The sequence below is a fragment of the Panthera onca genome, chromosome F1, assembly GCF_046562875.1.
Source record: "Panthera onca isolate mPanOnc1 chromosome F1, mPanOnc1 haplotype 2, whole genome shotgun sequence".
Classification (NCBI taxonomy): Eukaryota; Metazoa; Chordata; class Mammalia; order Carnivora; family Felidae; genus Panthera; species Panthera onca.
The window spans coordinates 60,577,486-60,595,018 of record NC_138355.1 but is presented as its reverse complement, the minus strand read 5'-3'; the positions used below and the strand labels follow the sequence as shown (position 1 = coordinate 60,595,018).

General features: G+C 46.3%; 1 long non-coding RNA gene across 4 annotated transcripts in view; it reads right to left on the bottom strand.

Annotated features, from left to right (window-relative positions):
* Nucleotides 1-5,742: 5,742 nt before the first annotated feature.
* LOC132686548 (uncharacterized) overlaps nt 5,743-17,533 on the bottom strand; it is a 72,188-nt gene continuing 60,397 nt past the window's right edge. For 2 of the 4 annotated variants that reach the window (XR_013553014.2, XR_013553011.2), the window contains one exon: nt 5,743-6,077. This is a non-coding gene — a long non-coding RNA (uncharacterized LOC132686548). Of the gene's footprint in view, nt 6,078-8,546; nt 9,479-12,915; nt 14,120-17,533 lie in introns of those variants that run through there. The other 2 variants (XR_013553012.2, XR_013553013.2) reach the window with 2 other exon arrangements.

Here is a 17,533-nt window from a genome sequence, read left to right as displayed (position 1 = left end):
CACATGCTCGCTCTCTCTCGCTCTCTCTCAAAATAAGTAAAAAATTTTTTTCTCAAAAAAAAAAAAAGGGATGGAAAAACTGGAGAAACTAGTCAGAGAGCTGTGAGGAGAGCAGGGAGGGTGCACCACGGGGATCAGAGGAAACCTTTCAAGATGAAGGAAGTGGTCCTCAAGCAAGACGAGGCTTGAGAGAGAGAACTTTTAAGGACAACAAAAATAACAGTTGAGAGGCCATTCGGGTGATGAAAACCCAGATGGAAACATGAGCTGCCCAACAGCGGCACAGAACTCAGCTCCTCCTTTTGCTTAAGCACATACCCCCGCATCTCTGTGTACCTTTCGGGTCCGGGAACTTGCTTCATACTTTCTACACGAAAGACACATGAAACTCACATGACCCTACTGACCTCCTAGGATAGGAGTCTGAGGAGCTGAGGCTCTCGCCTGTGAATTGCAAACGAATTTATATCTGCTCGGATCTCCATCATTTCACATGCCCCAGGTATGGACGGTTTGTCACACAGCCTGCAGCCTGGTAATATGGGTGGATAATACTGGTTTGAAGTGGGCCGGAAGCCTCCTCCTGTGGTGACAGTCACGTGCAGTGAGGAAGAACACAGCCTTTAGCGTCAGCCCTGGATTTGAGCTATGGCTCTTAGCCGTGTGGCCTGGGACTTACTCCACCTCCTAGAGCATGAGGTCCTTCATCTGTAAAATCAGGTGAATAATAATCTCTACCTTGAAAGTCAGGTATGAGCCTGCGATGATATGAAATAAGCTAGAACGTCAGCGTTAGGCCAGAGTCAGAGACGGCGTAAGGAAATCACCCAGAAGTGCCCAGGGCACGGGGGCCTCAACAGTGCTTCTGTCGGTGCCATCCGGGCTTGGTTTCCCACAGCCTTGCTCCACTGGCCTGGTGAGACTCTGTAGCCTTGTGTTAGGCCTTCCCAAGCCTAGTCCCTGACAGATTACCACCTGTTCTGCCTAATGGACTCGATTTCCTCCAATCATCTCCTTCCCGGCCCGGTGGGCCAAGGTCGGCCCCCTCCTGCTGGACCTAACCAGGCTGGGCCCGCCTGGGTTTTAAAGAGGCAGTTGGTTCCTCAAAATGATTCTCTCGATAAGTGGAATAAGACTGCAATGGCAAACAGGGAGAGCAGGGGAGGGGCGTGCGTAAGAGGGCACGGCATCTTGACAAGCACATTCAAGGCCATAAATATGTGGCAATTGCTTTTCTCATCCAATTCTCTTATTTTGAAACTTTCCTGGAAGGGACCTGGTATCATTAAGCATTATTACAAGTCACCCAATCACAGGCATCCACGTAGGACTGACAACCAGCAAGGAAGATTATGTCATTCTCAAAGACAGAGGGAAGAAGGTGGGGGCGGGGAAGAGGCTCCAGTGTAGACAGAAATGGGGGGAAGGGTATTTCAAACACCCATCAGTGAGTCATTATGCTTTTAACAGCCTGAACTTAACATCGGTTAAGGCCTCCCGGTCACCGCTTATTTTGTGAGCTGCGCGGTAACGTTTCAAGTCTACCTTTCTAATCCCTAACCACCTAGATGGCTGTAAAAGCAGATTACTTAGAGAGCCAGGAGGAAACACTGCACATGTACAAGCAATGGCACAACAGATCGCTGTTCTTGCCCAATGTCCCCGACAGTGCTTGGAAACCTCTTCTGTCTTTGCTATTCCACAAGGTACCGGGGTTCGACAGAATCAAAGACAACACAGATGCATTGCTCTTGTGCACCGGGCATCCCTCCATGCGGTGAGTCCCCCGCCCTGCCTCTGCACCGAGGCCCACGTTGGTTGATCACACCCTGTTCGCCCTGTTGTGGGTGCAGCTGCCCCTGTGCAGCCCCAGGTCCTGGCGCCCCCAGCTGAGGAGGGCCCCTCCTGGCCGACACCCAGAAACTGTACCCCACGGCACGACTCTCCTCTCATTGGTCTTCTTGGGGATGCAGAGAGCCCAGGATCGCACTGAGGGCCAAGACTTAGAGCTGGAAACACCTGCTCTTTGTCTAAGGAGCTGGTCTCTCTCTGCCTGTGTCAGGGGGATGAGCCAGTGCCCCCAGCCCCCACCGGATTTCCCCCCCAAACAACTCCTAGATACTCCCCTTGCCAGACCCTGGTGGGGCAGCTGAACTGGCTGCTCCCTTTCTCTGCCTCTCTCTCTTTCTCCCTGTCTCTTTCTCTCTCTGTCTCTCTCCCTCTCTTTCTCTGTGTCTGATAGATAGATAGATAGATAGATAGATAGATAGATAGATAATAGATAGATGATAGGTTTCCATTCACATCACATTCTGATTGAAAAAACAAAACAAAACGTTTGCCATCTTCTCCTTGCCTTCAGGACAGAGCCCGCCCTACCGAGCCTCGCATCCAAGGCCCTCTGCAGCCTATTTTTCCTTGCTGGCTCCTGCCCCAAATCCCTGTGTTGAGCCCACCGGACCTCCAATCCACCCCCAGAACCATCCTCCAGGTCAAAATATTACCACTCTTCGCAGCCAGCACCACACACAGGTCCTATTTTCCCACCTAGAAACAGATTTCTCCCCTGGTTTATTTATTCACTCATTCAACGTGCCTTAGCTGGGCACCACTGGAGCTTGAGTCAGGCCCGGCGCGAAAGCAGGTGACTCTCTTATGCTCACAGTCAGATGTATTTTGCTCTTTAAAAAACGGCAACCACATAAACATGTCACGGTATCACAGGGCAACAGCCATGGTCCCCGCGAGTCAGGGATGACGGCGACACGGAAACACAGGGCCTCTTAGACACTTCACGGCCCCCACAGATGAGATCACTGGGCGTGGGTGTGGAAGTCACCTCTTGGAGTTGGCTCTCAGAACTCACGGCTTCTTCCCCCTCGATCCTGTGCAGGATGCCTTTGCGCCCTCCCGCCTCACGAACCAAACGAGAAGACAGGCGAGGAGTCCCCCCTCCTCGGAGATGCTGGTAACTTTGTCAGGACCTCCCGGGTCGGGAGGTGGGACGAGGTCGCCCGCCTGCCCAAAGCAGTCGGGACCGGGCGGTTGGAGGACTCAGACGCTACCCAAACCCGGGCAGGGGAGGGGAGGGGCGGGTGTCACAGCAGCCTCTGCAAGAGAACTCTCCAGAGACAGGCTGCGAGGAGGACAGGTCCCTGCAGCGGCCTGTGGATAGCACGTCGGAAAATTTTGAGCATTTCATTTCACTTTATTTCTGTTTTGAGATTTCTGCAGTGCCTAGTAGATAGTAGATAACGCTGCACTGTATTTCGCTTTTTTCTGGCCGGCTCTCCGATCCTGAAGGTAAAGCATTTTGGTTCTGAATTCCGGGAAAACAGATCACTCATTTCCCCGCAGTTTCAGGGCCTGCGCGCTAGGGTTTGGCTGTTGGGGCAGCGAGACGGCCAGTGGCAGACAAGGTTGAAACGCCCGTGCGAAGGTTCCACCAAACTCCAAACGCGTTCCGGCAGCCAGGCCGGAGCCCAGCTGCACCCTAGAGTCTCCGCCCTCTACCACCGTGTCTTCTGCGCTTCCGCTGACCCACCAGTGTTTTTAAGGGGGGCTTGATTTAAATTTTTCCTTGATTCCACATACCAAAATGTTGGGGCGAGGACCCCCGCTAACAAGTACCACTGGCAGGGAGGGCTAATGCTTTCAAGTTTGCAAATTCTTTCCCATCCTTTATCTCATTTAATATCCACCATACTCCTGTGACCTACTAGCCCCAGCGGCCCCACTTGCCGGGTGAGAAAAATGAGGCCCAAGTATCCACTGACTTGCAAAGGGTTTCGCACCAGTAGGCCGTGAGAAGAGTTTTTCTTCCCCAGCAAGAAGTCCGCTTGATCGCTTATTCTAGACTCCGCTAAATGCAGTGGCCCCGTGGGCATTATTCCTGGGGCTCCTACTCAAACGGCGTGCTCTAACCTCGCCAATTCCACGGTCTCTTAGAGAAATAAAACCTGCCCGCCCCCCACCCCACCGCACCCGCAGACCCACACCTATTTCCAGTCGGACCTTGGCAATGAGGAAGCACCTTAGACTTCAGTCTAGGTGAAGCGCTGAAGCCATAAGTGGGATGGAAAAAGCAAATCTCTACAATTCCAAGGGAGCCTCCCTTGGAATAGGGGTAGAGAGAGGGGGAGACACAGAATCGGAAGCAGGCGCCAGGCTCCCAGCTGTCAGCACAGAGCCTGACGCGGGGTTCGAACCCACGGACCGTGAGATCATGACCTGAGCCGAAGCTGGACCCTTACCCGACGGAGCCGCGCAGGCCCCCCCTTTTTGCTTAACTTTAAATGGCACTAGCCAGCTGTACCGTGCACCGTTTTTCCAACAAATGAGAAACAAACAGCCGAAGAAAAATTTCTGAGGTGTCTCCCTGCTGAACGAAATCAAACTCGGGTAAGAGGCACCAGAGAGGTTTAGCCTGCCTGCCATTTTCAAAGTTTTATCAGAATTATTCATCAGGGCTTCCTCTCCACCTCTGACCCAAAATTCACCAGATTCCCTGAAGTGCCATCGTAGGTCACTAAACTTCTTCCCCATCGTCTCTCCAGCCCCACCTTGTCCCACGCTGGTCATCGTCTGCTTGCCTGAAGTAGTTTGGCGTATTGTTTATTTGTTTTACGGCCTAATCTGAAATATGAGTGTGACAAGGCTGCTCCCCCCCCCCCCCGGGGGTTAATGGATCATATCATAGCAACGACAATCGGGCATCAAATTGTATTATCAACATGGCTTCCCTCCCCCCCCCCCCCCCGCATGTTTACAACTGCTTTGTCTCTTTCAAGTCACAACCCTTCCTGGTTTGTATGACCTTGAGAAAGCCTCTCGTCCTCTCTCTAAACTCCAATGAAAGAAACATAATAGTAAATTCCTCGCAGAATTCTTGAGGGCGGAAGACAAATTAACAGATGAAAATGTATTTTGAAACCAGTAAGAGCTACAAAACATGCCTTAGAAACCTCACTATTTCATTGAGGCCTCTACTTCCTTGTTAGTCAAATGGTGGTATTGAAAACAGCACGTGCTTCATACAGCTATTGTAAGGACCTAATGAAATAATACGGGGAAGGTGCTAAGCTCCGTAGTCAGCACGGAAGACGTGCTCAGATGGGCGCTTGCGGGGGGCTCAGTCGGTCGAACGTCCGACTTCGGCTCAGGTCATGATCTCCAGGTTCGTGAGTTCAAGCCCCGCGTCGGGCTCGGTGCTGACAGGCTGGAGCCTGCTCCAGATTCTGTGTCTCCCTCTCTCTCCCCTTCCCCCACTCACGCTGCAACTCTCTCTCTCTCTCTCTCTCTCTCAAAAATAAATAAGCGTTAAAAAAATATTTAAAAAAAAAAATGAGTGCTCAGAAAAGCCAGCCCGCAGCAGCAGCCACAGGTCAAACTTCGGTGCTAAGTCCAGCAGGTATGACCATCCCCATTTCATAGCTCAGGAAACTGAGGTTGGAAAGGTCAGGGAGACTCGGGCAACATTGTCGGCTTTACTGTTTCAAACCTCATTGGAAAATGTGTACATCCACATGGCTGGCTGGTTAGCAGGTAATTTTAGGTGTTTCTGCTTTGAAAGCACAAGTGGGAAGCAACAGGCTTCTGGTTCCTCCAGACTCGTGGCTAAGGAGCCACAAAAGAATTTACCAGCCCTTTCTGGATTGTTGGCTCATTAGCAGCGGCCGTTCAACCAGATGCTCATGAGAAACGCAAACTCAAAGAGAATGAGGAGACTCGGGGGGAAGACAATCGTGGCTTTTACTTTTCATCCTCATTTACAATCAGTAAAGAACCCAAGGGAACAACAGTGATGAAGTTTAGGGACAGACACTGAAACTCCAGGCTTCCAGTACAGAGATACCAGACAAGTCACTTGCGAAGCATTTTCACCCCTCCGATTATTTCACAGTTTGGGTCCACAGAGAAGCTGGTCCCCACACTCGGGCGGCAGAGGCGGAAAGAGGTAGAAAGATCCGAAAACCTCCAGCCAATTCTGCGCACATCATCACGCTCCAGCTTGTGGAGCCTCTCCTGGTAAGAAGAACACGGCTTCTCAAGGAAAGCGTCTTGCCATCCAGCTTTAGCTTGTCCAAAAAAAGAAGAAGGAGGAAAAAAAATAAATAACCCCAGTCTTCAGCCAAGAACACCAGTTGGGGAGTTAAAGAGCTGGGCACACAATAATTTTAAGTCACGTCGGAGGAGACTTAAATAGCACACATCAGCAGAAAAGAATGAGGGAGCCTTAGCACACTGACTTCATTGATACCCCATTTATCAGCAATTACGGACTCCATTAAAGGCCGAGTTTACAGCAGAAAGAGAAGCAGAGCCTAAAATATGTCCCAGCAGATGGACGGAGAGTGTCTGTGATGCCGTATTTCAAAGGCATCTGCAACGTTGTTATCATTGAACGTGGAGTCAGAGAGGCAGCAAAAATACAGCGGCCCGAGAGCCAGCAAATGATTTACTTGACCTTTGGATGGGTAGAACTGACAGCAGAAACCTCATTAATTCCTCAGGTCACTCTGGAAGACATTAATTTGGTTTGGACTCGACGAGAGGAGATTTTCCAGACATACACTAGGAATTATGAAATCTCCATGGCCGGCGAAAGTATGCCCAAATCACTTTTTGCATAAATCAAGCTGACTTTCTGAAGAAGGATAATATGCTTAATCAAGGGAGTTATGGAATTTCTGGTGCTTATTAGACAGAAAATATAACAGGATTTTATTTGGTTATCAGTTCTGGGAGAGAGATTTTTTTCTTTTCCTCTTTAAACTAACAGTCTTCTCCTGCCAGAGTGGAAGAGAGCCTTTGTAAGCGCTGGAAGAAACGAGCCGTGTAAATAATTTGTTCACACAAAATAATTTGCTTTGCTTTGCTCGTTCTTGCTCTTATCGAGTGGCCACGTGCATCCTGTGGGCATCTCTGCTGAGTCCCAATCAATGTGCCAGCTCAACCTCCCCTGCCTCCCCTGCCTTCCCCCTTTAGCTAGAGCTTTCTTGATATAGACACATCTCTCTAAGTAACAACCACGGGTGACTGGTGGCTGTATTCTCTACATTTTGGGGGCCTGGGCCAAAATTAAGAAGTCTGGGATCAAGGCAACTTGTGTCAAAATACAAAGAGTGCAATGCTAACCAGAAAAACCTCTCTGCTCTGTCTTCACGTCCGTGAAAGTCTACACACACACACAAACACACACACACACACACACTGTTCTCTGGTCCCCAAAAGGAATCATTTCTAATGGTTGTAGATTAATGACTTTTAAGCTCTATGACTTTCCCAGAAATGCTGCTTCTTTGTTTCTTTGTTCACTGAGGAAGAAAAAGGTGTGGAGTCCTTGGGAGGTGGGGGGGAGGGTTGATTAAATCCAGAACAGTCATCTGGGTGATTTACATCATTTCATTTTAGGGACAGTGACAGACAGATGGACTATTCAAAATGGTCAGGAGAGAGAGAGAGAGATGGAGATAGAAATGCTGCTAGGCGATGAGCTTATACCCAAGTGTCTGATGGATAAGCCACAAGCCCCCTTCTCGATGATATCTTCTCTCGTAAAAGTTGCATTCATCATGTTTAAAGCAAGGTTATCTCTGGCTAAAGAGAACATGCATTAGTACGTTTTACTCATTCAACACTGAGCACTCCCTATCAACAAGCGTCTGCCTAAAGGGGAGCAGGAGAACGAGAATTAATCACAGGAAGACAATTTAAGGGAGTTGGGCTATAAAACGGAATTCATTAGTAACCATAAAGTATCACTGCTCTAACCTGCTTTCCCTTAGACTGCTTCCTCTGCCGGGGGACTGCGCCAGCTTGTTCACCTGACAACCTAGAGCCCCCCCCCCCCCCACCCCCTCTGCCCCCATTCCTCTTCCTGCTGGGGACAGAAAGAACAGAAGACTTGCTGGTGCCCGGCCAGGAGCACAGTGTGTGAAGCCACAGAAACTCCTGGACAAATACCGAGTTAAAGCCCAGATGAGTCCAGTTGGGACAGAAATCCTTACATCTAAGGCCCTCTGTTCATCCCACCTGCTGACTTGGAACAGCATGAGCTCTTTTTATAGGGGACTGTCACGTATGAGACAGAAAAACGTCCGGGTCATAAACACAGGTTCTGGATTTTTGTAGACCAGAACAAAGCAGGATCCCAAAGAGCTATCTGCACCCCTGAGTTCAGAGCATCATTATTCACAAAGGCGAAGATGCGGAAGGAACCCAAGTGTCGATCGATGGGTGGAGGCATAACAGAATGTGGTATATCCGTAAAATGCAATATTGGGCAGCCTTTGAAGAGAAGGAAATCGCTCACTTGCCACATCGTGGGTGAAGTTTAAGGAGACTATACCACGTGACATAAGCCAGTCACGATAGAACAAACACCGTCAGATCCCACCTAGATGAAGCACCTAAAGCAAACAGATTTATAGAGACAGAAAATAGGACGGTGGTTGCTAGAGGCTGCAGATGAGCAAACATGGAGCAGCTGCTGTTTAGTGGGGACAGAGTTTCAGTTTTGCAAGATGAATGCGTTCTGGAGATTCGTTGCATGACCATGTGAATCTCCTTAACACTACCGACTTCAAAACAGTTCAGGTGGTAAATTTTATGCTCTGTGTGATTTAAACAAAAAGAAACAAAGCATCCATAATTCATCATACACGTATAAATCACGTTCAAATTCTGATGTTGCAGTTAAATCTGTCTTTTCCACTGCATCGCATATTGTTAGCATTTTCTCAGGACCTTGCATATTCTACAGCCATGCCTCAGTGGTGCATAGTATCCCATTGTCTTAGCGATCCCTTATTATTGGACATTTAGGTTACTTCCGGTTTGTTGCTACTACAAATAAACCATGGTAAACTCCATTTTTTACATTTATTTATTTATTCTGAGAAAGAGAAAGTACACGAGCAGGGAAGGGGCAGAGAGAGAGACGGGGGGAAAGAGGGAGAATCCCAAGCAGGCTCTGCACTAACAGCCTGCACGGGGCTCGATCTCACGAACCGTGAGATCATAACCTAAGCAGAAACCAAGAGTCAGTCACTTAACTGACTGAGCCACCCAGGCATCCCTAAACCCCATTTTTACATGACTTTTAAATTTCATATTGTATTCCTTCCATTATGTCTTTATTTTCTTTAGCAGTTGAGACAGTATGGGTGTGGTATTTAAGATGTGTTTGTTGGGAAACCTCTTTGATTCTGAGAGGACATGTGTTGCAATTACAGGAGAAGGAGGAAAATTGAGGGAGGTCAAATCAATCTTTCACAGAAGTAAAACTCCCAGTTTGAAAACAGCGATGGTTTTGGCATAAGGATCATCAGAACTGGGTTCTCACAAACTGTCCCTTCCCCAGAGAACATCCGTGAGATCGTAACTGGCATTTGTTTGCAGAACTCCCACCGTCCTTCATGTGCCCAGGATCAGACTTCAGACCATCGGCACCCAGAGCACATCCTCAAGGCCTTTCCTACAGAAGAGAATTATTTACTCAGGCCTTGCTCCCCTTGTAAAGTAACTTACAACATTAATTTAGGGTCCGTATCATCACTCCCAAGTCATCAGTGAGAAAACTGAGGCCCGGAGAGGTTGAATAACATGTCCCTTACACGGCTAACAGTGGCAGGGTCAAGGTTCAACCCCAAACTTCCTGTGCTTTCCCCCCAACACGACTCCACCATGTTGCATATACGATTGATCACGGAGCTCCGCGTGCAGAGGAACTTTTGATTTGTAGGATTTCTCTGGCTCCCAGGTTTCCTCATTTATAAGGGGGCCAATACATGTTACCGGGGGAGACTAAGGGACCAGTTTCAGACAAGGCTTCCTGTGGCCTGCTCCCCTCCTCTCTCTTCCCCATGCCGGACAAACCCTACTCATTAAGAAGAGTATTTCTGAAAGAGGCGTAAGAGAGTATTTGGGGGGGAAGAGAAAGAGCCCCAATTAGGAATGTTCTATTCTAGGAGGAAATGGGGCTGTAGATCGTATTCCCATATGGCAGTTGCATGTGCCTCATGGAAAAGACTATTGAAAAGCCGCTGTTACCACAGAACAGTTATCTTGCGCTAAGTTCCTGGGATCCAGACATGGGCTTTTCTAACAGACTTGTTCTCTGCAGTCGTCTGTGGCCACTCTCAGAGCCTTTGTCCTCGGAATTCTCCTCCCAGAATGGCTGTTTCTGTAACGTGAGTCCCGACGAGATGACTCACTGGGGCCATGTTAACTTTTATCTTCATCTGTTTTTAACAGTAATTAGGCCAGAGCGACTTTTGGGGGCAGCACATGAGTCAAATTTCCAATCACTCCCTGCGCTGGAAATCCTGGTGGTTATTATTGGCATTTTGTGACCATATTATTCACATGAGCTTGGAGTGGTGCTGTGTAAGGTATCTGGTCAGGCGATTAGGGATGCATTGTTTCTTTTATTTCAGTCAGTTCAGATCAAAGGCCTGCCAAAATCCATCCCAAAACCCCTTGCTCTAACCCAACTGCGGCTGCTACCATGTAGATAAATCCTTGAAGACAGAAAAACCAGCCATTTGCAATGGTCTTTCTCACTACTGTGAAATTCCACACGGTTTCCAATATTCGTCTGGAGGATGTGCCAGGCTTTCATCTTTTGCAGGCACGGAGGGTGTGCAAACTATTAATTTTTTAATGATTATGACCGTGTGGGACAAGCCCAGAGTCCAAGTGCCCAGGCCACACCCTCGTTTTTGGCAAAACATTCCCCACATTTCTTGCTGCCTGGATCCCTGCACGGAGCTGCGGGGCTGAGCACGACTCTCCCCCCTCCGCCCCCCCCGCCCCCACCCCCCAGTCCCACTTCATAATTCTCAAATGTGGCCTTGGCTGAATATTCATCTCTGAATCCAATTCACTCCAGTTTTTAAATATGTACATATATATATATATATATCTTTTTTTAATTCCAACAGATTCTGCCTTCCTAGAGCCCTGCTTTTCCAACTTCCCAGATGCAGCCGTACTTAAAACATCACAAAGCCACAACCCGACTCACCCGCTGAATGCCCGGCGCCATGACCCGGGATAACCATGAAGGAGAAAGGAGATCGGGCCTGGGGCCTGGACTGGTGTTTCGCGTTACAGAAGAAGCAGGTCGTAAGTAAAGCAAAATGGACGAAGACACATTCTGCAGAAGAGGAAGTGTGGTTTACAGACTCTACAAAGGGCAGGAAGGGAGGTAGAGGTGGGCTAAAGAAAACATAAACAATGAATAAAAATGCCAAGGAGCAAACCAGGACTCCCTTTTCACACGGATTTGGAGTTGGTTGATCCTGGGTCTCACAGGATTTAATCCCTCGCTCAGTTACTTCAGGAAATATCCCCCCTGCATCACTTTAAAGTTCATCTCTCTTGGGGATCTGTAGTAAAAAATACCGACATGGACCAGAATGATACGTTCCTGTGGTTCATCAGAATAAGGGTTACTTTTGGGAGCCAGGGACACACAAATCATTTCGAATGTATTTGTCACCACGTGTCTCTTAAGCTGGTGATAGGTACATCGATACTCTTGTTTATCCCTTTTTTGAGTGTCCAGAAGATTTCAAAGAAACTTCTAGATAAACAAATAAGTAAAAGAAACATCAGCCAAACCCAGTACTTGAAACCTCCCTCAAGGAACACCAGGACTCGTTTCACGGGGCAATGTGAACCTTTCAGGGCACACAGCTCAGAAGGGCCCCACGCGGGGTCTGACACTTTGCTGTCACCCACTTAAATTTCGTCATAAATGTTTAACAAGGGGGCCACATTTTCATTTTCCACTGAGCCCCGCAAATCACATAGCCAGTCCCAGGTGGCACTTACTGGGTCAAGACAAGAACATTTCCAGGGGCGCCTGGGTGGCTCAGTCGGTTGAGTGTCCGACTCCTGATTTCAGCTCAGGTCATGATCCCAGGGTCAGGGGATCGAGTCCTGCGTCGGGCTCCACGCTGACCATGGAGCCTGCTTAAAGATTCTCTCTCCCCCTCTCCTTCTTCTCCTCTGCTCACTCTTGCTGGCTCTCGCTCTCAAATAAACAAAAATAAAATATCTTTTAAAGTTTTGATTTTTTTTAAACTTCCGGCCACCCTCCCTTTGGAAGTGGTAAATCTCCTCCAGTTTGTCTAGGTGGAAACATCCTCCAGACCTTCCCTCTCTCATCTTCCCCTCACCCTCTCCTCAAAAACCAAAGACACACGAGACGCAGAGGAGGGAAAGGCTGGTCAGGGCGAGGCAGCAGCTCTCAGGACTGGCGAGAGGAAGTGGTTCCAGACCTGCTTCTGCTCCCCACTCGGCGCAAACGAGGGAAGTGGCTTCCACTTACCGCTGTTCCTCCCCAGCAGACACCCTTTTTAAATTTTGGTTCGCGCTTAATTTCCCACGTTGGGACAAAAGACCTCTCCCGTCCGATTATTGACAAAGCATGCTTTCGCTCACCAAAGGGGGACTGAGCCCCGGTTATGTGCAGGCCCTGTGTCAGGCCCTAGAGGACACAAAGCTGCAAAGTCGGGGGTCCCCCCCCCGATGGAAAATGTTTAAGTCGATTGAGAAAACAGCAAACAAACGATTTGAATACTGCGACCCAGAACCAACGCCACTCAGGGTAAGATAGTACAAATATACTACTACGGGGGCGCCTGGGTGGCTCAGTCCGTCAACCGTCCGACTTCGGCTCGGGTCATGATCTCACGGTTCGTGAGTTCAAGCCCGGTGTGGGGCTCTGGGCTGACAGCTCAGAGCCTGGAGCCTGCTTCAGATTCTGTGTCTCCCTCTCTCTGCGCCTCCCCTGCTCACACTCCGCTTCTCTCTCTCTCTATCTCAAAAATAAATAAAAGCATTTTAAAAAAGACGAAAAAAAAGTATATGTGTACCTCTACCATCCTGGAGATGAGCGCTAAGTGCTGTGGAAGCAAGGGAAGAGCGCCAGCATCCACCTGGGTGGGGAGGGGGCATCATGGAAGGTGCCAGGAAGGAGTGGAGTGGAGAAAAGCATTTCAGACAGCAGAAACCCTATGTGTGTAGAAACACATAAGAGTGTATGGTGTATTCATTCGGAGGACTGCTGTTCATCCATTCATCCTTTCTTTACAAATCGTGTGTAAGTCACCATGCCTCAAAATAAATTTAAGGGAGATAATGGCAGAAGTTGAACGGGCAGGAAGAGGCTAGATCACGAAGAAAAGGTTAGATTTTGTTTTGTCGGTAGAAGGAATCATCGAGGAATTTGAGCCGGAAAGTCAAGATAAGGTTTGTTTGTTAAGAAGAAGACTCTGGCTTTGAGAGATAATTTCCAGGAAGGTGAATTAAAGTTTTATGACCGGTCAGAAGGAGTCTATTGCAATCTTCCTGTCTCTGTATAATGAGGGCGATGACGAGAGGTAGGAGACAGATTTTAAGAGAGTTTACTGGACTTGGAGACTGGGTAGGAGCAGGGAGAAGGAGGAATTTAGTGTAGCTCTCGGGTTTCCATTGGGAGCAATTGAGGAAAGGTAGCATCATTCTCCAAGTGCTAGAGGCCAAGAAGGGAAGCCGGTTTGGGGGACGAGGTGAGGTGTTTGGATTCGGTGGTGTTGAGTTAGAGAAGTCTGTGGGACCCCCGAGTGGATTTATTTTTCTTAGGCCAATGGAAACCTATCAAGAAAGAGTTTTAATCTAGAAATAGACTCCGGGGAGTCCTTCATGCACAGGGAGTTGTGGGAGCCGCAGCCCTGGATAGCCTTCACAGGAAGGAGGAAGAGCAGTGGAAAGAGAAGTATCCTGATGATAGGAACCCTAGGGCTAGGAGGTACAGTTAAATCATTAAGGGAGACTGAAAAGAACTACCAGAAATTACAACTTAACCAAGAAAGGGTGACATTATAAAACCAAGTTTTTCCAAGATGAGGAGAAAGAGAGAGGGCCAACCCATCAGGGTTATCCGTGACTGCAATCCTCAGTCTCTCATGAAGGCAATATGCCTGGGGCAAATCAAGTCCACTCGCAGACAAGTCTGACACTTACCACTCAACTCATTAGAGCGTGATCAAAGTTGAGCACCCCTCCACACTGTCAGGCTTAGAAGCAAGACATAATTAACAGCCTTCCGTGGTTTCATCAGCAAAACCTGGTAATGAAGAGTGAAAACCCTATGATATTAATGTAGGAAATGGAGAAAAAGACCAAAGTCTAAGGACAAAAGGAGCAGGAAGGACACCAGAATGAGGTGACTCTCAGGAGATCTAATATTTCCTAGCAGACCTATTACAGTAGTGATGGGCATATTTGCTAAGGGTTACTGAATCACATCACTTACAGAATGAATATTTCATTTAGGACTTTCAATTTTCTTTCTTCAGTTACAGCTGTACAATAGAGCTTTACCTTCTCTACCTGAGACACAGAAAACAGGTTGGTCCCTTGACTTGAGCAGACAATCATGGAAAAGAAAGAAAAGAAAAAGAAAAAGAAAATACATACATATATGTCAAGTTTTTAACTGAGTTAACCAGGTGGCTGGTAGAAAACCACTAACAGCATTTTGTAGGGTTGATTCATAACATGGAAACTCAAATTAAATAAAGCACAGTATTTCAGATCAATTTATTTAATATTTTTAACAGACTTGGATCAATTCAAAAAAATCAATTCACCAATCCCGTGTACACACTGAGAAGTATCTTAATTCCCACCAGTCAGCACAGGGCACAGGGGAAGAACAAGTCCACCTAATTGGAACATAAGCCCAAGTTTCCGCCAATGAATTCTAATCATTGTTTTCAATTAAGCCAAAGTTTCCTCAAATGAATTCTAATCATTTTTTTTTTCAATTTATATCAGCTCATGGAGCTAATCAATTCAAAAGTTTAAGGGAGAACTGAGCAACCTATAAGTGATATTTGACTTTATGGGAAATGGTAGGAGCTTTCTTTTACTAAAATGCAGCCAACAGTGACTTACATACAACGAACTGACTTTCACTTCCAGCTAAGATGGAGTAGCAAGGGCTCGAATTGCCATCCCACTTGAAACAACTAATAAAGGAAACAAAAGACGTGAAACGGTAACTTTCAAAACATTGGGCATCATGTGATAAAGGGAGACGATCCCTGAGAGACAAGAAAGGAAGCAGGCTCAACAACTGCTCGGCTTACTTCCTGGACGGAGTTTCCAGGCTGCAGCCTGGGGAAGGGAAACCCATGGACACACAGCGTCATGCCGTCTCCCTGGGTCAAGGAAATGGAGCTCGGAGTCGGCCAAGGCATCTTTATTTTGCTGAGGTTAAAAAATCTGGAGCTAAATAAAAAATTGAGCATGTTAAATAGAAATACGGGCAATACGAAGAAAGTAAAATTTGAATTTCCAAAGATGAGAACCAAAAGGTCTGAGATTTAAAAATTACACTGGTGAAATTAATGATAGTCTAGCTTTTCAGAAGAAAAAGTTAACGAGCTTGAATACATAGCAATAGAAAGTATTCAAGATGAATCACAGGGGAAAAAATAAAGAGAAACGAACTCAGCATCAGTGAGCTGTGGATCAACTTCAAGAAGCCTAAAAGACGTGTAGTTTGAATCCCAAAAAAATGGAGGACAGATGTGAGACCAAATTAATATTTGAAAAAATAATGGCCAAAACGTCCAAGTCTTATGAAAACTATAAACTAACAAATCTGAAAAGCTCAATGAGCTTTTTGGCACAAGGGACATGAAAACTACACCAAAGCACGTTACAACAAAATTGCTTAAAAGGGGAGATAAGGAGAACATTAAACACAGCCGGAAAGGGGAGGGGGGAGAGAAATTATATACACACAAAAAAGAGACATCAGACTTCTCATTAGAAATCATTCATGCCAGATGACACTGGAGCTACATATTTAAATTACTCAAAGAAAAAAGTTGTCAACCTAGAATTCTATATCCAGCAAAAATATTGTTTTAAAAATGAAGGCAAAATAAAAACTTGTTTAGGCACACAGAAGCTGAATGAACGCCTCATACCCCAATTTTCCTTCTGTTTTTTCACACAGAAAGCAAATGAAACCAGATGGAAATCTGGATCTGCACAAAGAAAGGAAGAGCTCCAGAAATGAGCATTGCATGGAAAATATGCAAGCCTTTTATTCTTTTTATTTTTATCCTCATTCACCATTATACAATGAAAATCAGTGCCTGCCCAGAAGGCTTTGAAGTATATTGACCATGTGAAATCTACCGTTACAAGATAGTAGGAAATGATGAGAGTAACTATTAGAAATTGAGCCCCAAACTTCTAAACACTGATGACATAAATATGCCATGAGATCAGAAAAACTTGAGTATCTTAGCAGTGAATATTTTAATGATTGAATTGGGTAAAGTCAGGCTAATTAAAGAAAATATGCAGACATCAATCATTATATAAAACATGATTGAAAAACATGACTTTGCCAACTCAATTTTCTACGATAACTGTCCTTCACTTACCCTGTTCCAGCTATATCATGCTTTCCCTACTCTGGCAGAGTGTCTCATAGCCTGCTAGACTCTTAGTTCCTTGTTGGAACTTAGCTTACAAATGCAAAAAAAAAAAAAAAAAAAAAAAAGATGATGGAGAGAGAGAGAGGCAAAGCTAATGCCAAATTTATTCTCTTATGGTTTAAAATTCACACTTTTTCATGGCACCTGGTTGGCTCAGTCGATAGAGCATGCAACTCTCGATCGTAGGGTCATGAGTTCGAGCCATACACTGGGTGTAGAGATTACTTAAAAATAAAATCTCTGAATAAAATAAAATTCACACTTTTTCTTAAATTTGGACTTATGAGGTAAGGCAAAAAAAAAAGTTTTTAATCATGGGGAATGATTATGTATTTATACTTCCAGTTACCGTCACTCTTCAACATTCCCGTTGCTTATTTATGCTCTAAGGGACTTATTTGACGTCCGCAGAGGGTCTTAGACTGTCTTCAAGCATGCCACACATGCTGCGCGAGGCCAGAACATACTAACTTACCCAAAACAGAAATTATTCTTTGGCTTTAATTGTGGTTTGCTTCTGATTTTTCTTTTCAACAGAGTGGGTGTTGTATGTATGTGTGTATGTGTGTGTGTTTAGATATGTCAACTTATACACAGTAATGTAAGGCAAATCGCATTTTTCACGTTGCAACAACTGTGAAATCAGAATGCACTAGACAATCAAAGGATCTTAGATTAATTGAAATACAGTAACACTCAAGGCACATCATGAAAAATGCCAGCCTTCTGTTTCACACCACCCTATCCCTGAAGTCTATTCCCCACAGGCAACCACTTCTTACTTTTTAAAAGTTCCTATAGATAATTACCTGTATATTGTAAATGACGTACTTAACATAGCTATTGTTTTATTCTCTACGTTAGGTTTTATCTGTTTTTGCTCTGCAAGGGAAGAAGGCATTTCATCTCTCTTAACCATCACCACCACCCCCTTCTCTTGCCAATATGCTCTTCCTTTCCCAATATAATTGTGGTAGGCAAGATTCTAAGACATGCTCCAAGGCTTTTTTGCCCATGGT